The sequence below is a fragment of the Eublepharis macularius genome, chromosome 14 (genome assembly GCF_028583425.1).
Source record: "Eublepharis macularius isolate TG4126 chromosome 14, MPM_Emac_v1.0, whole genome shotgun sequence".
Lineage (NCBI taxonomy): Eukaryota > Metazoa > Chordata > Lepidosauria > Squamata > Eublepharidae > Eublepharis > Eublepharis macularius.
The window spans coordinates 13,890,742-13,916,128 of NC_072803.1; positions in this window are offsets into that span (position 1 = coordinate 13,890,742).

Genomic DNA, 25,387 nt, shown 5'->3' on the forward strand with positions numbered 1-25,387 from the left:
GCCATCAGACAAGTTGACAGATTGATCCTGCATCTCGTTAATTGTCTGGCCAGTTTGGGGGCTTAAGTGCCATGTTGAGAAAAGAGCACCTTGCCAGTATCTTGGAGACACCAACAAAAAAGACTTGAGTAATGTTCTGTGCAGCAACACACCAAAGGTTGAAGCCACCACACCCTCAATTTATTCTATTTCTACATATTTGTGAACTTCTGGATGATGCAGAAATAAGGTATCAGTGGTGGAGTGCAAAAATATTGGTCCCTCCAGGAGTGAGACTGGAGTCAAAAGAACAAAAAGAACTAGAATATACTTTGGTGTTCTGGGATAAAGCTCGATTTGAGTTCAGTGGCACCTTAGAGACCAACAAGATTTTTCAAGGGTAGAAGCTTCCAAAAGTAGAGGTGGACATGGACCAGGAAAAACCCACAGGCCATCGGGCCATGGTCCATCGCATTTCTCAGACCACAGACTGTGAACTTTTCATGGACCCTCACAAGTTCACGGACTGGTTCGTGGGTCAATGCCTGCCAGTCAACTGAAGCAAGGGAGGATTTAAATGTTAAATGCCAGGAGCAATGCCAGGAGCACTTTAACCTCCCCCCCACCCATGTCTGGATTCATGGACAACAGACCAATGGACCAGCCGAAAAGTCATGGGGTCCGTGGAGGACAGGCATCCTATGACCCACCGGTTCATGAACACTGAACCAGCCCAGTTCGTGTGGAATTTTTTTGGTCCGTTTTCCGGTCCGTGCTCATCTCTATTCAATCAAGACTCAAAACTCCCTTCTTCCTCTTCTCCTGTTCTCATCTGAAGAAGAGAGTTTTGACTCTTAAAAGCTTATACCCTTGAAAAATCTTGTTAGTCTCTAAGGTGCCACTGGACTCAAATCCTGCTGTTCTAGTGCAGACCAACATGACTACCTGTCAGAAACTGGGAGAAAGACTGTAAATGGCAAGGTTCTTTGCAAGTCATCCACATCTACGCTGCAGAATATTTTGCGTGGAGAACAGGGATGGGAGGATTTCCTTGGTTCCATTCCTTTCTTGCAGCATTTTACACTGTGCTGCATTCTACTCTTTGTTAATGCCAGAGCTTTTGATTCCTTCAGTCTAGATGCATATCCCCCCCGCCCTACATTATCAATGTGCACATGGATTTGCGGCTGCTTCCACAGAGGCATAGTCTCTTAGTCATGAGCAGTAATAGTTCCACTCTGTTCCACCCTAGTCAGACATTATCTAGGGTAAGGGGTCTATTCCTTCAAGAAAGACACAGAGAAATCAGAATAGGTTCAGAGGAAGACAATGAAGACCTTCACGTCTCAGTAAAATGCAAATCCAAAGAGGAAAGGTTGAAGAAAATGAGTGTGTTTAACCAGTACAAGAGAATTGAGGGAAGGTATGATTGCTGTTTCCGAATACCTGAAGGGCAGTCATATGCAAGAGGGCAATGAGTTGCCCTTTGCTGTTCCAGAGGTTGGACTACAGGGAGTAGAATTCAGATGAACTCCCAAATAGAGATGGGCACGAACCGAAATATGAACTAAAATTAAGCACGAACCAGGCCGGTTTGTGGTTCGTGAACCGTGGTTCATCAGATCCCATTTCTGACAAACCGCCACGAACTTTAGGCTGGTTTGTTTGGTTCGTGTTTTTGGTTCATGACTGCAGACAGCCTGGTGCCAATCAATTAGTTTCCTAGGCAACAGGGGATGGACTTCCTGAAGACCTTCTGCTGACCCGGAAGTGATGATTTTCTGACCCGGATGTGACATTTTCATGAACCAAACGAACTGGCTCACGAACCAGGGGCAGGTTCATGAAAGTTCGTGGTTCGTGGTTCATGAAATTTGACAAACCATGAACCACATGGTTTGGGTTTTTTCCGGTTTGTGCCCATCTCTACTCCCAAATAGTAAGAAATTCACCAATGGACCCACTTAATTGAGCAGGCTGTCTCCTTTGCAGGATTTCAAACAAAACCTGGTCATCCATCTTTCAGAGACGCTCTAACTTTGGATTTCCTGTCCTGAATAGGGGATTGGGCTAGATGGCCTCTAAACAACCTTCCAACTCTATTAGGAGACTATGAAATCGCTTAAAAGGGCTATACATATGATCACAACAAGACGATTTCTTTTTTTGTGGGTGGAGTGTTTCCCTGGTGTGCGCATATGCTCCTTCACACCACACACAATGAATCTCAATACTCCTTTAAATACAGTCACATCAAGCTTTCTTTTTTTGCAGTTTTTTTAAAAATCAATGTGCACAGCCACATCAATAACATGGGGTGGGGGTGGGGGGGAGAGAAACAAAGGAGTTGATCTGCAGGAAACCTCACAAGCATCATGCACTGTACACAATCTGGAGGTCTAAAATGAGGTAATGGAGAAATCCTACTGCTATGATTCCACGTTGGAAACAAAGCCCAATAATTGCAGACTGCAAAATCCAGACAGAAATTCAGATCAAGAGGATTTGGGGAATGTCCCTAACTCAGAAAACGAGCCTGGGTATTGCTTAATCTTTGACAAAGTAGACACTGTTCCCCTCTCATGCAGAAAAGTTGAGAGATAAATAGCAGATGATTCAGTAAATAACTCAGCATATGACCTTGATGCTTATTGATTCCTCAAGCTGTTTATCTTCCTCTTGTGCTCCCCAGCAAAAACAATTATCACTTAATTATAAATGGCTTGGCTTGAGGCTGCCTTCCAATTGGCTGGCAAGAGTTCCAAAGGGCTGAGTTAATCTATGAAAACCAAACAGCCCTGACAGAAAACACTGTTTAAGATTCTGAACCACAAACTTCATTATATTTTTTCCCTGACACATTTTTTCCCCATCTCTCATTTTAAAATCACTAAAGGATATTTAGCCAATCAGAGCGTTTGACTGGTTGAGACTTCTTCCCCTACAGGATCACATTTAGCTAGACAGCAGCAAGTGCTGCTACACCAGAAAACCCTGCTCTTGCAATCGAAAACGACGGGCTCGCATCAATTGGAATGCTCAAACCCAGCGGAATGCGCTCTGAGGTGCATGGTACGGTGTGGATTCTAATTCTGACACAGAGCCAATTCACACTTTGTATGGTATCATGGGTACAATAGTGCTTGACTGGTCTTCTCTATATAAACACATTAGGTTTAGAGTAAAGCAGATTTGCTCCCAAAAATTCTGACAACCCTCCTCTGCAAATTTTGATATATTGCATAGTGTTCACCCATGATAATTTTTCAGACAGAACTTTGTCTTTCGAGGGAAGAAATTTGTTGAAAAATCTCTAAACCTAATCATCACTTTTCCTTTATCCCGATTGCTACCATTTGTTTCCTCTATCGGTTGTTGCTTTAGTACCTTTTTTTTCAAATCTCCTTCCTACAGTGGCCCGATTTCTACCATTTGTTTCCTCTATCAGTTGTTATTATTTTTTTCAGTTAGGGCTTCCCCTCTCCTTCCTACAGTGGCCCCACACAATTAGGGATAATGTAGTGAATGTGATGATATCATAATACTACATAGCCAGTCAGATTTATGCTGACATCATTAATAACAAACAACACTGAGTTTGAATGAGGCTGATGCTTCCTAACTTGACTGATGACATATATTACATAATCGTAGCCTATCAGGGATCACATGCTGAACTGATGTTACCAAATCTTCCTACACTCTCTTTACCCAGGCTTTTAGTTAAAGGGTTTCATATTTTTTAGATGTGTTATGGCCAGCTCCTAGCATGAGGAGAGTTTTATTAACAGCATTTTAGACTGTTTTACGTGCATTATGCACTGGTTTGTTTATAATGGCTGATTTTATTAGCATGTTTTTATTAATGTTTTAATTGTTTTTATTGATAACAATTCATTGTTTTGGTGGTTGTGGGTTTTCTGGGCTGTATTGCCGTGGTCTTGGCATTGTAGTTCCTGACGTTTCGCCAGCAGCTGTGGCTGGCATCTTCAGAGGTGTAGCACCAAAAGACAGAGATCTCTCAGTGTCGTGACTACAATGCCAAGACCACGGCAATACAGCCCGGAAAACCCACAACCACCATCGTTCTCCGGCCGTGAAAGCCTTCGACAATACAATTCATTGTTTTAATATTATTTGCTTTTTTCTATTTAATGTTTTATTTGTGAGCTTCCTAAACCAAGTCTAGAGAGGCAACATTCAATTTTTTTTTCTAAATAAATACATAGTCAAAGTATATTATTGTCTTTTGCCGAGTCACTGAACTATAGATGATATGCAATGGCATTTAATATTCTACAGATGACAGATTATATAATCTTATATTTGATGCCTACCAAAATAATCAAGTGAGGTGAACAAATCTAGAATTTGTAAGCACAGTTTTGTGTTTAATTGGCAAAACTAGGAATTTCAGCAAATTTTAAGTATTAACAAATGTTTATATTAGTTCTAATAAGCGTGAAGGGAATCTTCACATTCTTTCACATTGAGGTAGTGTTGTGTTATGATTGCCTGTGGACCTCTGGTGTATTTAGAGATGAGCACTTCCCCTTTGCAGTATATGGATATCACAATACATGCTGCTCGAATATCGGTATATCTGCAATACATAGTGAACAGGTCCATAGCCAGAAATTGTGTTTGGGCAGGCAGGCTAAGAATATATGGGGGTGGGACATCATGCATCAAGGTAAAGTGGAAATATTAAGTACAACAGCAAGTATCCCGTCACATAGTTCCAAAGACAAGTCGTCTAGTGATGCTCCAACACCCACCAGTTCATCTCGTGGTCCATTCACCATTTTCAAACAGGTAGTCAATATTTCATTGATTGTTTTGACTGTTTGTAAAGAGTCCAAGTCTGTTTAATCAGGACATTGTCCACGTATTCAGACAGTACCATTGGCCATCTATTACTCATGTGCATTCTCAATTTGTCACCCAGTGTGATGGGAGTCTCGTTTCTCCCTCCTGCACAGACCTGTTGTGGCCGTATGCCATTTGGCAGCCAATCATACAAATAAACAGTGAGCAAATGGATCAGTTATTCAGTGATTATAAACACTATGTTTTTTTAAAAAAAAAATCTTACCATGTGCTTTCCCTTATGCTCATGTTGTCGAGGTTATTCCAGGCATCTGAATTTCCAAATAGTTTTATGCATCATGTAATCCTTCCAATTCAGGTCATTAAGTTACCATCCGTGACCCTGAGGGAGAATCAATTGTTTGCTGCAAAGTTCATGGCATACCTAATTCTGGCTTTGGAAGAGGGAGCAGTAATCTCTTGTGGATTTCCCACTCCCTGTTTTGACCCCCAGTATAATTCCTCAGGAACAAAATTTCAAGTGGCTTGGTGAACTGCGCTGAGGGGGAAACGGGCGAGTCTTGCTCTGCAAAGTGCATAGATGGTTGGCTACACCCCAATGTTTTTAATGTTACTGAAATATTTTAATCCAATCCCGTTTTCATAAAATGTAAGAGAGAAATGCCACAGGCTCACCAGCAAGATTCGAGTCCGGAAGCACCTCCTCAGTCACCAAGCATACGAAGAAAATGCAGCTTGCATGGTTTTTCTGTGTCCTTCTGTAAGAAAAGAAAAAAGCCTAATGCGTATTTACCCAGATTCCACATGTCTTCGTTTTTTCATTCTGAGCACACAGAAAACAAAGTGTCAAAGCTTCCGCCCTTTCCTATCAGAAACTGAGCAAAGGGGAAGAGGGGCAGACATTCTGCTGACATTTTGAAATGGCTGGGATTGGGAGCTTTTTTGTTTTCTTCTCCCTGTCTTTGGCTAAGTTTTTCCTAACCACTGGTGATGAGAGAAACAAACAGAAGACAGCTTTGGGGAAGGCATTCATTTGAAGGGATTTTAGCAAGAGACTGTGGCATTCACTTTTGTTGCATACCCACAATGACATTACGCTGATGACATCATGCAATTCTCACTGAGAGATAAACTACATGTCATGTTCCCACAAGTTTACCTGGGAAGTGTAGTTGGGCCCCACCCCTGAGCTCCCGGAGGAAAATCTGAGTGGAGTGGATTTTTGCAATAGTATCTCTTGTAAAAATCTGCTCTGCTTGGGTTTTCCTCCTGGAGCTCAGGGGTGGGGATGGGGAATGTCAGAGCAGCAAAGACCTCCGAGCTTGGAGGGCTCAAGTCTCCTTCCCATCTCTGTGGGAAGGGATGGTTGAGTTCAGCAGCTGTGGTGGCGTTGGCAGCCTCAGTAGCTCCTTCTGCCACTGCTAGCTTCCTGTCAGCTTCAGGCTTGGCTCTTTTCGGGCTCCCCTCACTGATTCTTTCCCTCCAGTCCTTCTGGTCCTGCTGCTACTGCTCTGGCATGCCCCCCTTGCCCCTGAGTTCCCGGAGGAAAACTCGAGTGGAGCAGATTTTTCCTCCAAGAGCTTAGGGGTGGGACCCCACTACACTTCCCAGGTAAACTTGCGGGGACCAGACACGTGTCGGACGTCTCATGTAGTTTAGCTCTAAGTTAACATTTAACACACACTCATGTAAGAAGTTTAGATGTCTCAGTTACTTCGACTGGGCCTGATTGTTACACTTTTCTGTAAAGCACTTCCCGAAGGACCCAGTATGGAGTAGCTGTAAGAGTGTTGGACTTGGCGTGGGGAGACCAGAGTTTGCATTCTCACTTGTGCAATAAAGTTCAGTGGGTGACCTTGGCCATGCACTCTCCCTTTATCTAATCTTGCTCACATGGTTGCGACGAGGAAAATAAATAGTATAATCCGTGAACTCTGTTTTGAGCTCCTTGGAGGAGAGATAAGATTATCCATACAAGGAATGGATGATCAAAGGCTTAACAAAAGTGCTGGGTGTTTCTTAATGGTTGGGCATCTCTCTCCCCTGCCTTTGGAAAGTGAGAGCGGGACCACAAGTGACGCCTGACACAGGTTGGACACTTGCCAGCTTCCCTCAAGTTTTGATGGGAAATGTAGGCAGCTTGGTGGAATGCTGGACAAGTGACAGTTGAAAAGTCCATTGGACAGCAGTCAGAGAGTCAAGCTGCAAGACCAGGATGCCTACATTTCCCATCAAAACTTGAGGGAAGCTGACAAGTGTCCAACCTGTGTCAGGCGTCACTTGTGGTCCCGCCCTGAGACTCCTAAGCTAGCATTGCTCTTTGTGGTGTTTTAATTTGGATGAAGGCTCAGCTTTGTTTTAGCTAGTGCTGGATGGGGATGGAGACACTTTGCAGGGATACATGAGTTGTAGGTCTGCCCCCTGATGATTCTTACCTTGCACTTCTCTTAACGTTTTGCACATCTGTGTAAATAAATAGATATTGAAAAGGCACTATTCATCTCTGGCGTGCAGGACCAATGTCATCATACCCTGAGGAGACCCAGGCCCAGAAAGATTTGCTATCATTCAACCAGGCCTGTAAGACAGAGGTTTTCCATCAGGCATCTGGTGGTTAAGGGAGGTGTGCCATCTAACCGGCCTCCTGCCATAGGGGGCCATAGGCCCCCTGGTTCTGCTGCTTATCAACTGGCCACCCCGTCCCACAGATTTGCTGATACCATAGGGTTGTGCAATATATGTGTGCTGGTGTTTTAAGGAATTGTTACTGATGTTTTTATACTTTTTTGCTACCCTGTTGATTTTATTCTTATGGTCAGCTCTAGGCCTGTTTGTGGGGCGAGAGGAATATAAATCAAATAAATAAGGTGTAGCAGCTAACAACATCCAGGACTTTGTGGGGCCCATTGCTACTGCCCCTGCCTTCATCTTCCTACAATCTACCTGCTTGCTTGTGAGCTTTCCCATGATCTGAGGTCCTTGCTGGGAAAGATTACATGTTCTGCCCAGCACCACTGGAGGGAAGGTTGCCATGCAGCTGGGAGAGTGGGCTATAGGAAGGCTTGCAAGCGAGATGGTCGGGAAGGATGCATTGGCCATGGGTGGAGGAAATATTAAAGTGAAAGGAGGGTTGTTCTTAATCCCTGTGCAGTTTCCCTAATAGAAATCACCCCCTAGAAATCACCCCTTGGTGCTGCATCTGTACTGCTGGGAGGGAAATCCAGGGACCCCTATTGTAATGCGTTCTTGAGCACTTCGGCACATACTTTAAATTTGATTCCTTGCTTTGGCTCCTTTCCAGGAATACGCATTTAGTGCTTGAGACATACATATGTAAATTATATGCAAATGTTCGACACTAATACTGTTCTATTATCGTCACATATGGAACCTGCACTGCAATTGACAACGATGCCCATCGGATGTGAAGTATGACTCGCTTGTCAGTTAGAAAGGCAGTGGTAAGTCCTATCATATTACTATCTACCAGCTGTGCCCAGCAGACTGTATGGCAGCCGATATGGTCATTATACCACGTCAGTCAAGGACATGGGGGGGCCATTTCAAATTTCCACTCTGCTGGTGAACTTCAACCGTCACTTTCTCACAGTCCAACTTACCTCACACCCTGACCTGGATAGCCCAGGTGAGCCTGATCTCGTCAGATCTCAGAAGCTAAGCAGGGTCAGCCTTGGTTAGTAATCGGATGGGAGATCTTCAGTGAAGACCAGTGTTGCAGAGGCAGGAAACGGCAAACCACCTGTTAGTCTCTTGCCATGTAAACCCCACCAGGGGTTGCCATAAGTCAACTATGACCTGAGGGCACTCTCCACCACCAACTTTTCTCACAGGGCTGTTGTGAAGATAAAATGGAGGAAGGGAAACTAAACACACTATCCTGAGCTCCTTGGCAGAAAGAAAACATGCAATAGACAGGCAAACCTGTCTGCTGAGTTGGGAGCAGGAAACAGAAGAATCTTATTCCTCTTGCGTTATCTGCCAATTAACGTTCTGAAAGTTCCCAACGTTTAGCATTGTTGAAGCAAAGAGACTGAGCCCCATCCATCCTGGATGGATGGAAGATTTGGGGGAAAGCAATTGAGCAACTCATTTCTCCCAGGAGACATTCATAAAAGCCATACAACTGTTCTAAGGTTGCCTACTCTGGCTTGACAAATTCCTGGAAACTGGGGGCTATGCCTGTGGAGGGTGGAGTATGGGGAGGGGAGAGAGCTCAAAAGGGACGTAATTCCAAAGAGTCCACCTTCAGAAGCTGCTGTTTCTTTCAGTGGATCTATAGTCTGGAGATCATCTGTGATTCCAGGAGAACTCCAGACCCCTCCTAGGGGCTGGCAACTCCACACTGTCCCGAGGAATAGCCACAGATGATGGTGTTTTCTTTATAAAAAAGATGGAAACTTAATCCAGTTGATCCAGATACCTTCGTTTCAATTTTGTTCCTCCCTTGTTAGAAATGAACCCGTCATTTTCCCACCCTGTAAAACAAATGATCCTTGCTGTAGTTGCATATAAATTGTATATACATAAAAATGTCATAAAAAAAACAGAAGAACACTCGGTGACAGTGACAGAAATTGGGCTCAAAAAAACTGATCATAGTAAGGCACAGAATCAAAAAGCAACAAAAGTGGTCATAGCTGTTTATAAATTAAGCTGTGAGGGAATGAATTGGCGTCAATACGGTTGATCTTCAGCAACGGGGCTGACACCTTGTGTTCCGGGGACATCCTGCGTTCCCCGCTTACTTGTTCCTGACATACTCTACCTGGAGGGGCAGGAAAATGGCTAATTTCAGCTAGCTGCTTTTTTCTTGTAATATTTTCCTGATATTTTTTCCTGCAAAAAGTAGCTTTGAAAAAGTCTTATTCTCACGGCTGGAGCATATGCATGTAAATCTAATGAACGAATAGGCTGCAGTGTGCTAAACAGGGGTCTTGTGAAGGACTTTGTTCTTTTCTTCTGAGCCTACCAGCATCCGGAGGAAAAGGATTTGTTCCTATTGCTTGGGGTCAGCTGCAGGTACTTCTAACGATCATCTTTCTATATCCTCCATGGAATAGCAAAGCCCAATTTCTAGTAGCAGATTAAAGATCCTTCGTTCAAAGGCAGGCCAAAAGGTGTCTGCTTTTTTAGTCTCATTTCCTGGTTCTGGGTAGATGGAGCAGGGCAATTGTCAGGGGGGAGAACAGCCCTCCCTGTTTAGTTTGGCTGGGGGTGGTGGGGTGGAATCAAAGGCCAAATAACCACTTAAATTCAGCCTAAAATGACCAGGCTGCTGCTGCATGTATATTTTGGCTTTATTGCTGGTTATTATAAGATCTGCATCGCTTGTGCCCATCTTATAATAACCTTTGGAAACAGAAATGTTTCCGAAGGCAGCTTCCCATTGCCTATAATGATGACAGCAAACTGATCTCTAACCTACCATTTACCAGGCAGGTACTTAGAGAGACTGTTTGCACTAGACAGTTAAAAAAATATATATAATACCCACTGAAATAAATTTCCCAAGCACTGTATTCCTTCTCCATCCTCAGCGTTATACCATCTTAAATTAATTCGTGATATGCGGGCAAGTCTCTGCTGAAAACTGCCATGTATGTTTCTAATAATAAATCAGCATTTCACCTCCATCTGATCTGAAATGTTTCTTTAGGGAGAGAGCGTATAATTTACATATATGGGGATAACTAACACAGTCCTTGCGCGTTTCCAGGCTTTTATTGGCCTTGTATTTCATGAAAGAAGAGAAGCCGGTAAACAATTCAGTGTATATCGGTGGTATCTTTGCAGGGGGAGGTGTCACATTTAAGAAACTCTAAATGTTTAAAATGCTTTGTTTTTTTTGTCATTTAGAGGCTTCTGTGGTGAAGTGCCTTTCTGGGGCCCAGATTTATTATTACCGCAGGAGATCAGAGTGGGGTGTTTTGTAGGAGATCAAACAAAATGAGTCTATATTAGGAGAGACGTTTGGCAAGGCAGGGCAAATTGTTAGATTAAATCAGAACGCTGAGGGGGTGGGGGGGGGGTGGCTGGCTGTGCTTGGCATCCACAGGGGCTACTTCTGCAGCCACTGCCTCAAGAGTCCAATGAACCTGTCCAGCTGTTTATGCATTTAATTTTGGAAGGTCAACTGGTCAAGTTGTGAGAACTCTGGGGTTGGAGCTGAACTTCTGAAAAGATACATCTATGCCAGGCAGTTTGGTGGTGGTGGTGGTGGTGAATGCCAATGACAGCTGCTTGAAAATCACAAATAGATTAGGGATGTGTGGAGATACAGATGTGTTTTCCCCCTACATTGTTGTTATTGGAATCCTTTAATTTTGCCCAGTATCATTGCCGGTGTTCCAAATTTTGTTTATTTCTTTTATGGCATTTTTATACCATTTGCACCAGTTTTTTCAGCATTTTTACACTATGGGATAGTTTTATGCTGCTTATACCCCATTTCAACACAACCGAAGCAAAAGCGGATATCTGTTTCAGCAGTGATGCTATTACTTACTACATAAGCCAGGGAGTGTTGCTGTCCCTGCCCATGTTTGAAATGAAGTTCAACTGAGGGATCCTGACCTGGATAGCCCAGGTGAGCCTGATCTCATCAGATCTCAGAAGCTAAGCAAGGTCAGCTGTGGTTAGGAATTGGATGGGAAATCTCCAATGAAGATCAGGGTTGCAGAGACAGGCAATAGCAAACGACCTCTGATAGTCTCTTGCCATGAAAATCCCACCAGGGGTTGCCATAAGTCAGCTATGACTTGGGGGCATCACATACATACAAGTGAGAGGACTGCTGGGGCTCATGCCTCATGCAGCTCAGCCAATGAGCACAGTTAAAAGAGTGGACTATTTGCCTTTTGCTGCTAGGTGCCCACCTACTTGCTTCTATGTCTTCACTCAGGATTAGCTGGTTCCCTTGTAGGGGCTGAACAGCAAAGTTTGGGACTTCCTTGAAACTGACTAGAAAGGGTTTGCTTGGGTTTTTTTGTTTGCTTGCCATCGTAAGTAGGGGTCAGTTCCTAACAAATATGCCTGGGCTTTTGACTGGTTGACAGAAATAAGGTGGGGTTACTTACTAGCACTCTGAGGCCACAGAAAATGGAGGGAGCTTTCCCCCAGCTAGCTGATCAATGGCTGCATGACTGGGGAATTGGGAAGAGCACTGAGTAGCCAAACCCTTAGTTGCTGTAGGGGTGAGCTGGGGTAGAAGATTAGGTGAAGCAATTTTGCTATACTGGATAGGAGGAAGAAAGCCAGAAGCAATACAGCTGAGCTTGGTGGCAGGGTGGCATTGCCAGGGAATGCTGGCACCCTGCTGGGCTGCCCCGAGCATAGAACACATTTCAGTGCCAATGCTGTAATATGTAGATCAGCTGCTAATAAATCTATATAACCTGGTGTCTCGTGTCTTCCTTTTGGAGTTGAAGGTGTGTATGTGTATTATGTGCCATCAAGACACTTGTGAATTATGGCGACCCTATGAATGAAAGCCCTCCAAAATGTCTTATCGCTAACAGACTTGCTTAGATGTTGCAGACTGGAGGCCATGGCTTCCTTTATTGAGTCAAGCCATCTCATTTTGGGTCTTGCTCTATTTCTACTGCTTTTCACTTTCCCTAGCATTATTGTCTTTTCCAGACATTCTTTGTCTTCTCATGATGTATGTAATCATTAATCAAAGTACAATAGCCTCAGTTTTGTCATTTTAGCTTTTAGAGAGAATTCAGGCTTGATTTGATCTAGTACTCAATTATTTGTCTTTTTGACTGTCCATGGTAACCCCAAAAGTCTTCTCCAGCAACTTATTTCAAATGAATCAATTTTCTTCCTGTCAGCTTTCTTCACCAATCCAACTTTCTCATCCATACATAGTAACAGGGAATACCATAGTTTGGTTTATCTTGATCTTGGTCCCCAGAGAGACATCCTTATCTTAAGGATCTTTTCTAGTTCCCTCACAGCTGCTCTTCCAAGTCTCAGTCTTCTAATTCTTTCATTGCAGTCTCCCTTTTGGTTGATGATTGATAGAAAATATTGAACTATTTCAATTTCCTCATTGACAACCTTAAAATTGTGTTATTTCTCAGTAGTCATTACTTTTGTCTTCTTGATGTTCCACTGTAATCCTGCTTTGGCACTTTCTTCTTTAACCTTTATTAATAGTTGTGTCAAGTCTTCACTATTTTCTGCCAGTAGCATGGTATCATCAGCATATCTCAAATTGTTAATGTTCCTTCCACCAGTTTTCACTCCACCTTCCTCTAAGTCTAATCCAGCTTTCAGACAATCCTTCAACTGAATATCATTAGAATGGTCAGGGAGGGACAAATATTTTCTTATTTATACCCTGCTCTTCTCTCCATTGGGGATCCAAAGTGGCTTACAATGTTCTCCTCTCCTCCATTTTAGTCTCACAACAGCCCTGTGAGGTGGGTTAGGCTGAGAGTTTATGATTAGCCCAAGGTGATTCTGCAAACTTCCATGGCATAGGAATTTGAACCTTGGGCTTCCTTCCTTCCTTCCTTCCTTCCTTCCTTCCTTCCTTCCATCCATCCATCCATCCATCCATCCATCCATCCATTTTCTTTATTCTTTATTTATTTCAATCACGGCAACACTTTTCTAGCTTCAAACTGTGTTTTTCTATATGATTGGAATCAAATTGTTTGTCTCACATCATTCATGCAGATATGAGAAAGCTTTCCTGTTTTAGAGGCATCGAACATTCTCACTTGCAAAATGAGCAAGTGAGGAGGGAAAAGTGTAGAACAGCCAAGAAAAATGAGTTACACAACAGGCAGAGCGGCTTGGACAGGTTACCTTAAGAAGGCAGGTAATAAATAACACTCTATCGTACATACACAGTAGAGCAATTGTAAAGTAGTAGCAGTATAAAACAATTGACAAAGACCCTATAAATGCTTAGTTTCTCAATTAGAAAGCGTTCAACACAAACAAAGAAATGGCAGTCTTGCTCTTGCAATTGTAAGGATCCAAAGAAAGCTCTGCACAGGTTGATGGAAATGCAGCATACAGAAACCTATCAGCACCAAAGACCACTTTCGATGGCAGTTTTAGGTGCGTTTAGGTGTTGATCTGCAGTAGAACAGCAGAATTTGAGTTCAATGGTACTTTAGAAACCAACAAGATATTCAGGGTGTACGCTTTCAAGAGTCAGAGCCCTCAAGGGAGCTCTGACTCTCAAAAGCTTACACTCTGAATATCTTGTTGGTCTTTAAGTTGCCATTGGACTCAAATCCCACTTTGATGGCAACATCGATATACTCTGGTGGTTGGTAAATGTGCTTGTCATGTACATTGTCTGCAAACTCACTCACTCCCCTCTCCCCTTACCACTGCCCTTAGCAAATTGAAACTGCGCTAGAATACTCAGGATTAATTATCTTCCCCAATTTGCTGTGAAGGTCACTAGTTTTTTTGATCTGATATAATAAACTATGTGCTCAGATTTGGTTAGTTACCATCTGACTGTGCATCCCTAATAGAAAGAAGAAGGGCAGGCAGAAGGGCTTTACTCAATGAATAATTAAATTGTGGAATTCACTGCCGGTGGTGATAGCAACAGCTGTGATAGATGGCTTTAAAAGTGAGGATTTAGACAGATTCGTGGAGGAGAGGGCCATAAATGCTTAGCCATGGCGACAAAAGGGAACCTCCATATTTAGAGGCAGCAAACCCCTGAAATCCAGTGCTAGGAGACAACATCAGGGGAAAGCTTTGGCATCTGTGCCATATCTTGGTCTCCACGGCAACGGGTGTGAAACAGGATGCTGGAGAAGATGGACCACTGGTCTGATGTACCAGGGTTCTTCTTTTGTTCTTAATGGCCTTGAAAGGAGCAGAAGAAGACAGCAAGCCCAGAGAAGCAGAATCTTTGCTATGCCAAAAGTTTCCAACTTGGTATGTGGACTGTAAAGCTCCACAGACTTTGTGCCCTTGAACTCCACCTACATCTTTTCCCTGCTTATCTTCATTCTTGAACTGGCTTCCCCCCCGCCACCAGATGTCACTATAAATGGTTCAAAGTGACAGTTTTATTACAGCAATGCTATTCCAAAATAGTTGTCAGACTTACCTGAATCTACAATTTTCTGTAGAATCTGCGCTATTCGTTTATTCATCCATGAAATACTTAGCAGGTGTTCTCTTTTCCCATGTTCTGTCCTTTAAGGATTCTTTTTTCCCCCCTGGGTTTCTTTTGGAAGAGGATATACAGAGACTTCCAATGCCTTCATCCATATATCAAATTCTTAACATGACTCTCTTCACACATAGATCAATAAACCGTACAGCGTAAATGCTTATAGAAAAGTACCAATGTTTACAGTGTAATCCTAATCAGAGTTACACTCTTCAAAGCCCATTTTATTATTTACTTTTATTTTTGTTTATTTACTTTATTTATGCCTCTCCTTGGCCGTTTCCACACGTCTTACCTGCCTGCGGAACATCGTGCGAAAAACCCGGAAGATAGCGTCTTCTCGCGCGAAATCGTGTCTTCCTGGCGCGATTTCACGCGAGAAGACACTGTCTTCCAGGTCTTTCGTGCGATGTTCCGCAGGCAGGTAAGACGTGTGGAAACGGCCCTTTTCTCCCCTACGGGGACCCATAGCAGCTTATCTCTTTCTCCTCTCCTCCATTTTATCCTCACAACTCCTCTGTGAAGTAGGTTAGGCTGAGCATGTGTGCAACTGGCCCAAGGTAACGCAGCAAGCTTCCATAGCAGAGTGGGGATTTGAACCTGGGTCTCCCAGATCCTAGTCCGACACTCTAACCACTACACCACACTATTTCTCAATTGACTTCAATGGCCTTAGAAGGGTGTGACACTGCTTTGGATGACACTGTGAAAACGAAGTAAAGGCAAAGGGACAACTGTTACGGGCTTATAATAACCTTGTTCTTATATACCACTCTTCTGGGCAGATTAGTGCCACACTCAGAGCAGTTAACACAGTCAGTGTCATTATTATCCCCACAGACACCCTGTGAGGTAGGGAGGGCTCAGGGAGCACCAAGAACCTGAGGCTGACCCAAAGTCACCCGACTGGCTTCAAGTGGAAGACTGGGAAATCAAACCGGGCTTTCCAGATTAGAGTCACGCCACTCTTCACCACCATATCAAACAGCCTCTCCTATGCAGAATGAAGAAACCCCCCTCAGCAAGGATAAGAGAAATGCTGTCAAAACTACTGCAGGCAAGGAAATTTCTGTGGTGAGGTCTGTGTGGTTCTTCTGATTACTGGAAAACATCCCTACTAGGCCACTCTCAACTCCCCCCCCCTTCCCTCTGAGGGCCAAACTAGACATGAGGGTGTCCTTGAGACCACCACAAGGATGTTGCCACCATTTTAAAGTGATTTAAAAATGCTGCGAGTGCCCAATCCTGACTGGGCCTGCAGTGTGGCGCTCTTTTTCTCCCCCTCCATGCCCCTTCAAGCACTGAAACAGCCACAGAAGGGGCCGTTTTTGCACTTGATAAAGAATGTGTGTGGGAGGAAACAGTATTGAGGGTTACATTTAAAATGGTGGCAGTGTCCCTGTGGTGGTCATAAGGATGTGGTCATGTCTACTTTGGCCCTGAGGTTTAATGCTTCAACTTCCAGAGTAACGGACAATTCTAGTAAGTGATATTGTTAATATTGTTAATTTCACTATCGATCATACCAAGTGGGTTCTAAATGGGTGAACGAATGCACAACATTGATGCAAGCTAAGAAAGCAAAAGCAAGCACAGGAATCAATAGTTTGGTGTAGTGATTAAGAGCGGCAGGACTCTTATATTGAAAATCAGGTTTGATCCCCCACTCCTCCACTTGAAGCCAGCTGGGTAACCTTGGGTCAGTCACAGCTCTTTCAGAGCTCTCTTAGCCCCACTCACCTCACATGGTGATTGCCATGAGGATAATATTAACACACTTTGTAAACTGCTCTGAGTGGGTGTTAAGTTGTCCTGAATGGTGGTATATCAATCGAGTATTATTGTTTTTGTTGTTATTGTTATTATTATTCTTAATATCAGATTGGGAGCAATATTTTTCTAGTCCACATGAACTAGACAAGATTGCCTGAAAAAGTCAATAATGCTAGGAAAAAGAAAAGGCAGTAGGAAAAGAGGATGACCGAAAACGAGATGGCTTGACTCAAGAAAAGAAGCCACGTCCCCTAGTTTGCAAGATCTGAGCAAATCTGTTAATGATAGGATGTTTTGGAGATCTTTCATTCATAGGGTCGCCATAGGTGGGAGGTGACTTGATAGCACATAACACACGCACACCCCATGACCATTCAAATCCCTAAACTCATCTCCCAGCCTGCCAGATCTAAACTATTGCTGCTTTTCTTCAACACTCTTTTACACTCGACAATTTTGCTAAACAAAGCACAGTCCACTTCTATCCTCCACTCTGGCAACAGGATGTAGCTTGAATTCTGAAGCACAAATTGTCCATTACTGACCATTTACCAAACACCTGTGGCTTAGCTTAAAGTATCAGGCTATATACAAGACCCCAAAGAGATGTGTTTGTGTGACAGAGTGTCAGGAATGGTATTAATAACACATTGACAAGCATTGGATATTCCTACAACAGGAAGAGGTATGCCCAAATGAAAAATTAAGTTTAGAAAATCCATGATGCTGCTCTGCTGCAAGAAGAATATGCATGTTGAAAATCCTCTGAAGCTGAGCTCCACTGGTTAGTCACACTGCACTTCTACATTCCCTCTCCATAAAAGGTCACACACATAGCATTGCCTTCTTTTCTGACATGGATGTAAATGGCTGCCATTCATAACTATGGAAGAGAGCATAATGTTCCATTCAGGAACACCATTGATGAAAAACTTGTCTCCCTGTCCTAAAGTATAACTACGAGTCTCTGTGTCTTGACCAAAAACATAGAGATAGCCAGGGCTTTTTTTCAGTGGGAATGCGGTGGAACGGAGTTCCGGCACCTCTTGAAAATGGTCGCATGGCTGGGAGCCCCGCCCCCTGATCTCCAGACAGAGGGGAGTTTAGATTGCCCTCCACGCCTGGCACAAAAGAGACACACAAGATATGAAAGCAGCCGTCATTGGTAACAAGTAATGAGTATGAGAATTGCCCCTGCTCAGGAACTCTTTGCTGTTAGGGGTGAAGCTCAGAGGGTTGAGCTACGAGCTTCACTGCAAATGAAGGCAGTGACATGGCTCCACGGCACATGTGATGTTCTTGGAAGGCATTCCATAAAGGTGTAGTAAGGAAAAGTGAGGGCGTTGTGAGACTCGTTTAATAAAAAAGGAGAATTTGGAGCTTTTTAATGCTTGGCTAGCCTGTGCCATTTTCCACATGCACTTTAACACATGTACGAGCATCGCTATTCCATCGGCTCCAACCCTCCTCCACAGTTATTAACAGCTGAGAGAGACTCAGAACCTTCTGTTCCCATCACTCTGCCGGCACCTTTCATCTGTTCCACAACTGTCAGCGAAAGCCATTTCTGCTTCAGAGAACAGTGGGAGGACGCCAATCTCATTTATGTATATATAGAGTATGGCGCTCCAGGTTTGCCTGCACCTTCATTCAAGAACAGGTAGGAAATGGGCCCCGGGTGGCTTGGCGCTTACCTTCTCTCTTTCTCAATCTGACAAGGTAAATGTCACCTAGCAGAGGTCAACTTGTCGCAAAGTACTTTTCGCTATTAACTATAAAGCTAACATCAGTGCCGAAGAAAACAAACAGCTTGCACACAACGCTTGGCTGTGAGCCACAAGTGGAGAATGTTCCCTGCCTGCATTTGGGCTAATCTAACTAAGATCAGATTAGCTCCAACTCTCTACAGCATTCACACATTAAAGCAATGATCATTTCTTCCAGCTGAGCAGAACAGGTTTATTTTTTTTTCTCACTTTGCAAGAATCTCACACCACTTTGAGATGATTATATTACATGAGAAATGTCCCTAAGTGATGACATCATTTATAGAGCATCTCAACTCATCTCTGTATGCTCCCTATGTATTTTTGACCCTTTATTTCCAAGCCCCTTGAACATGGCAGTTTATGCCCCTTTCCTGAGATATGTTGATTGTTGGACATGCACAAAGGTCTGAAATGAGGGTAGTGAGTGACTGCTGCAGTGCCCACTGATGTCGCGGGGGCAGTAGTGGCTCCCTAAAAGAGAAGAAAGCAGTTAGTGTCTGCAAGTCAAAGAAAGGAGGAGGATTTCAGAGGCTCTTCCCTCGATAACAAAGTTCCCCAGTCTATTCCCTTCTCTTCTCCCTAGAAGCTAAAAAGACAAGACTAAGGCTATCATACTTTGGTCACATCATGAGAAGACAAGATTCTCTGGAAAAATCAATAACACTAGGAAAAGTAGAAAGCAGTAGGGAAAGAGGAAGATCTAAAACAAGATGGCTTGACTCAATAAAAGAAGCCACTTCCTCCAGTTTGCAAGATCTGAGCAAGTCTGTTAATGATGGCACGTTTTGGAGGTCTTTCATTCATAGGCTTGCCATAGGTTGGAGGTGACTTGACGGCACATAATACACACATAGATATGATAGCCTACTTTTTTCTCCCTAATGGGGCTCCAAAGCATTTTATAACACTGTTCTTCCCTCCTCTGTTTTATTCTCATAATAACAACCCTTTGAGGTAGGCCAGGGTGATTGGCCCAAAGTCACCCAGTGAGCTTCATAGTACAGTGGAAATTTGAACCTGAGTCTCTCACACGCAAACCTCTACACACTATTTATGATAGGTAAAGGTAAAGGTAGTCCCCTGTGCAAGCACTGAGTCATTACTGACCCATGGAGGGACATCGCATCACGACATTTTCTTGGCAGACTTTTTACGGGGTGGTTTGCCATTGCCTTCCCCAGTCATCTATCTACACTTTACCCCCAGGAACCTAGGTACTCATTTTACCGACCTCGGAAGGATGGAAGGCTGAGTCAGCCTTGATCTGGTTACCTGAACCCAGCTTCCACCGCGATCGAACTCAGGTCGTGAGCACAGCTTGGGCTGCAGTACTGCAGCGTATTGCGCCATGGGGCTCTATACTTTTTATGATACCTATATTATATATTTAAATAACATATACTTTACATGCAAACTGCATTTCACTTGTGTAAAAGAGACAAATGAATCATCAATATCGGCAACAAAAGCGGACAGACTGAAACCATTCATAAAGACAACATACAGAAATGAAAAGGAATGAAAAGAGGCATCTCCGTCCGTCCCTTTTCTGGTGCAGCAGAAGAAAAATGCCGCCTTCATCACTCGAGAGCGTACATGGGAAGCCCACGCAAACAGAGAGAAATCAATGCCTATCGATTGCTACGCCGGTAATTCATAAACTCCTCTAAAGGTCAAGGATTGATTTTTTTCACTTTCTGTAAAAGAAAACACACACATATCTTCCTCAAATCCTTCATTTCCCAAGTGCGATCCCTCAAGATGGAAGCATCATACAACATATACAGCCCTGTGAGAAACTCGGACATCCACCAACCATGAGCAAAGTGCATGCAATCTGTTTTGCGCATGCAGATGTACTTCGGCAAGGTGGATGAATAAATTAGGTGCATGCATTTATGCACACTATGGGTCTATTTCCATGACAGTGGGGATGGTGGCCCCAGCCTGTGAACTCCATCACCTCTAGGACATGGGCTTCAATCCCCCCACTCATCAGTCAAAACATCTCACTGAACTTGAACTAAGATCACTTTAGCCCGACTTAACTCAGTTGTAAGGATAACATAGAAGAGGAGAAAGTAGAAACAGCACTACCATTGACCCCCTAGTTGGAATAAAGAGACAGACACAGGTGTTGGATCTAAGGGCCACTTTATTAAATTAACCTCAGCATGAACATTAACTCATAACTGCGGCAAAGGTAAAGCGGTATAGGTCAAGTCACGGGGTCACCCCTGGACCTCTGCCTTGACCTGCCTGGGCGAGCCCCGAAGTCCCAGGTGCGAGCCATCCCAGGGGAAGGCTAGGAGACCTGGCCAGCCAGGCAAATTGGTTCCCCCCTTTCAAGCTCCTAAGCCTCAGCCGTACAGCAGTGAGGGAAGGACTTGCACATGGGGTCCCCCCAGGCAGTCTGCCCATGCGCACTGGCAGCCGTCACAAGCAGTAACAGCCACTCCTAGCAGACCCCTCTTCCCCACCAATAGGGAAGCACCAAGGGTGCTTACTGGCCCGCTGCCTCTCACCAAACTCTATCCAGCAGTGACACCACTAACAAGCACCACCCCAAGCCAATTTCCACCACTCAAGTCCTGGTGCAAGGTAGGCGAAAAACCCCTTAACTCCTGTCCAATTTAAGAAAAGGGGGAAAAAATCCTACCTGGCTCTGAATACAGCAAATGGCTAATCCAGCACCAAAACAGGATGAGGAGGGTGGGCCGAGTGTTGAAAACCCACTGAAGCAGGGCAGGCGGAGCCGCCTGAAGAGGCTGTGGCTCCGCCCACCGGGCAAAGACCCAGATGCCCGGGAAACTGCTCTGCTGTCCCTCTGTTCAACCCCCTCCCTTGAACGGCTGAAGCTGCCTGGAGGTAGGGTCGAATTCCCATTGTTCCCATAGAAAGGGAACAATGTTCATATTAATAGCATCAACACAATGAATGGTTTAGCCTTTATATAACATTTTATATGAGTAAAGCATTTAATATACGAGAATGGTGTTGCAGTCCTTATAACCCTGCAAGGTAGGTGTGACGCCCCTGGTGAAGGCAGGTATCCTCAGACCTTAGATGGGCAAGGAAGGGGGCTGCACTACCTTGCTCCTTTTCCAGCCACAGGAGAGAGAGCAGGCTCCAGATGCCTTTTCCCTTGCCTTCCTCCTCACATGTCAGAGGAATCTGCTTGGGAAAGTTTCCTCTTTCCCACCTCCATGAGTTTCCTCCAAAGCCGATCCCAGCTTGCTTGAGTGGCCCTCCTCCCGTTCTACTCTATGGGAGGGCTGGGTAGACTCTGCAGCCTGCTGGCCCTGCCCACCCCAACTCCACCTTTGCTCTGCCCTCTGTTCGGCTCACCCCTGGGCCTTCTCCAGTGGATTCCTCAGCAGCCCGGGCTGCCAAAGGCCTCTCACCAGGCAAGCTGGTGATGAACAACTTGCATTGCAGCAGGAAGATGAGTTGAATGCGCCCAGAGGTTGTTGCTTTGGGCTCAACTCACAGTTAGGGTTGCCAGATCCCCTTAGTCTCCCAGCAGGAGGGGGGGAGACCCGGCACTCACCTTTTTCTCTCCTGGTGCGGTGTGATGACATCATTTCCAGTAGTGACATCATCACACAGGCCCAGTGAGCACTCCCACACTTTATACCAGGCCAATTTAGGCCATTTGGGCGCCCGGGAGACCTATTCCCCTACTTTCTCACCCCACTGACCAGATGAGTGATGGTGGGAGCATAGGGTGGGAGCAGGGCATCCCGTGCCCCCACCAAGGAACTTGGCAGCCCTACTCCCGCTCCAGTCTTAAGCAGAGTTACTCTCATCTAAGCCCTTGGGCTTAGATGTGAGTAACTTTGCTTAGGATTGCACTGTCAGTCATTGGCAGCTGCTACTCCAACAGGGAAGGGGGGCTGGGGCTACATGGAGGTGCCTGCAGCGAAGATGCCGAGGGAGGCAGCAGCATGAGATCTGGGTAAGGGCCTGCTGCTGTAGTGCTGGCGGGTGGGGAGATGGAAAACAGGGCAGCATCTACAGCCTTTAGGCCAGTATTACTGTCTGCATATTGCAGTGTAGGAGGGAGACGTTTAGATGGACAGCAGGTTGCTCAAAGCCACCTAGTGAATTCATAGCAGTGGCAAGATTAGGGAGACTTCCTCATTCGTAGCTCAGCGTCTGAGTAATTTCTCTTCCCCGATGGTCTTCAAAAGAGGTTCAACCAGCAATACAGGTTCAGGGTGCCAAGAGACTTAACAGGTTTCTTTGCCCTAAAGACGAGCACCTTGTCGGTATTAGCATCTAGGGAGGGATGTTGCTGGATCTAGCCCCCTTTTTTCCAGAGAAGCTGGGTGCGTATCATTCCCGTGCCTGCGCTTTGCCTCTGGCAAGCCTCCAAGAGCAGCAGCAGGCATTGACAGCTAATTGCTGCAAAATAGCTAGTCTCTCTTTCAGGGTACCGCTTTCTTTTACTTTAGTCATTGGCAAATGAATCCTCAGAGGGATTATAACAACTCTGTCCTGGCCCCGTGCCCTCGGTCTGCTCACCCTTTTCCCTGCTATTCTTCCTGCCAGGCTGAAAAATTCTTTTTTGTCTTTATCCCCTTGAAGTTCCCTCATCTCCACTCCCCCCACCCCACTCCATCCACTTCTCTTCAAGCCCGCCTGGCTCCAAGCCAGCTCCAAACACATGGCACCATTTCCCCTGTAGTGTCAACGCGAGCATTTTCGGTCCAGAAGTCCTTAATCGTTCACGTCCCACGGTCCTCATGTTCCCATTCTTTTTGAATAGCAATGCAAGGGGAGGAAATTATATTACCGAGTCTCACTGTCACTGTTCCAACATCTTGCAAACTGCAGGTTAGAGGGATTTTTCCCCCCAATCCTTCCAAAATTCTGGGGGGGAAATCTTCTTCGAATCCTAGAATGCTCAATATCATTCAACTTACAAAGAACCCAACTAGGCATTATCTTTTTCACACATTTGTCACAGACAAAGCTTGTGTTCCCCGCAGCCACATAGCAGCTGCGGGAAATAGCTTCTTTAAAAAAGGAGAACCCAAACAAGTTTGCAACACCACCGCATAAGGAAGCAGGACTCCTGCCTCCCCCACCCCTTCCAAGCTGTGTTCCTGTGCAAAAATAGTGTAGGGGAGTTGCTATAGCATAGTGGTTAAGCAGTTGGATTGTGAATCAGCACTCTGCTAGGTTGAATCCTGCTCCTGCCATGAGCTCAGCTCCTGCTCCTGCCATGAGTTCCCTAGTCCTTCAACCCCCCAACAAGGTTTGAACATATGAAGCTGCCTTATCAGCTTATCAGACTCTGGATCTTTCAAGGTCAATATTGTCTACTCTGACTGGTGGAGAGGATATCCATGTTTGTTCATTCTCTATCTATCTATCTATCTATCTATCTATCTATCTATCTATCTATCTATCTATCTATCTATCTATCTATCTATCTATCTATCTATCTATCTATCTATCTATCTATCTATCTATCTAATTCCATTTTTAGCCCACCCTCCCCATAAACAGGCTCAGGGCACGTTACATCAGATATAAATACAATATAAAATCACAATAAAATCAGGTGATCATAATACACATAAAATGTACAGCTTGCAATCCCCAGGATGGCGGCCCTCATCCTTAGCATCCACCCCTGTTAATAGTACCGGGGGGAGGAAGGGGAAAGGAAGGAGGGGGCAACAATCAAATTGGGCTGATTTCTAAGGGGGGCCAGGATGATAACACAGCCCCCCCTTCTCAGGCAAAGGCCTCCCACATTACCTGCTCCTTGTTCCTTTTAACTAGAGAGACCTGGGATTGAACCTGGGACCTTGTGTATGTAAAGATGCTCATTGAGCCACAAACTCTCTCCTGATTTTACCTGTTGTGGTGACAGCCTGGCAAGCATCTCCTTCCTTCCTTCCTGTTTGAGAGCCTCACCTGCTCCATCATGAATGGAGGCCTCTTCTGCATACTGTCATTTAAGCAGGGCCTGGAAGGCTGATCTCTGGTGAGAGTCCAGTGGCAGTTTTTCAGAATCAAGATTGCAGAGGCTCAGCTGCTCCCCTGTTAAGGCATCTGAATTTCCTCTCCATCAGTTCTCCATGCACCACAAAGCCATTCCCACCTAGTGTTCAGATGGACCTTTGGAGACCAAAGCAAATAATAAAATTATCACAAGCCACCCCGAGCCCTAAAATACAGGGTGGGCAATAGAGTAAACGAAGATATTCATCCAGATTGCTCAAATTGCCCAACAATTAGTGAAGCCTAGCATGAATTCTCGAAGGCAGGGGTCATCAGGAGCCAGTCAAGAAGGATAAATTGTGCAGAAAAGAGAATATATTTTTTCATTTTGTCTCTGCGACTTATAAATCACTCAGCGGAACTACAAGACAGGAGTTTCCGCTTTGACTAATACCTTGGAGTATTCCCAGGAGATGGATCACTTGACCTCAGGATGTCAGCCTTAAAGAAGACAAAGCCCTTGACGATACTTGTTCCTTTCATCATAACTGTTGTTCCAGCATTTCAGCTATTACAAACTAAGTGCCGCCATCTGCGGAGCTGGCAATCCCAAGGGGAATTATTTGCTGTAGGACACCCATAAACTTCCTGGAACAGATGTGGCCGCAGTTGGGAAGCTGCCTGCATCAATGCGAAGCCGCAGCCAGAAGGTATCAGCTCCCAGGTGCAGCCATCACCTTGTCAAAAACCCAGGATTCCGGTCACTTGAATTCCAGCTCCAGGTGTCGAAGGCCAGGGGTTCTGCCTGCCCTTGAGTCTAGAGTTGGGAGGAAGGATACATTTGCATTTGTATAAACCAAAGCTTGATAAACGGAAGGCCAGGACCTACGGACAT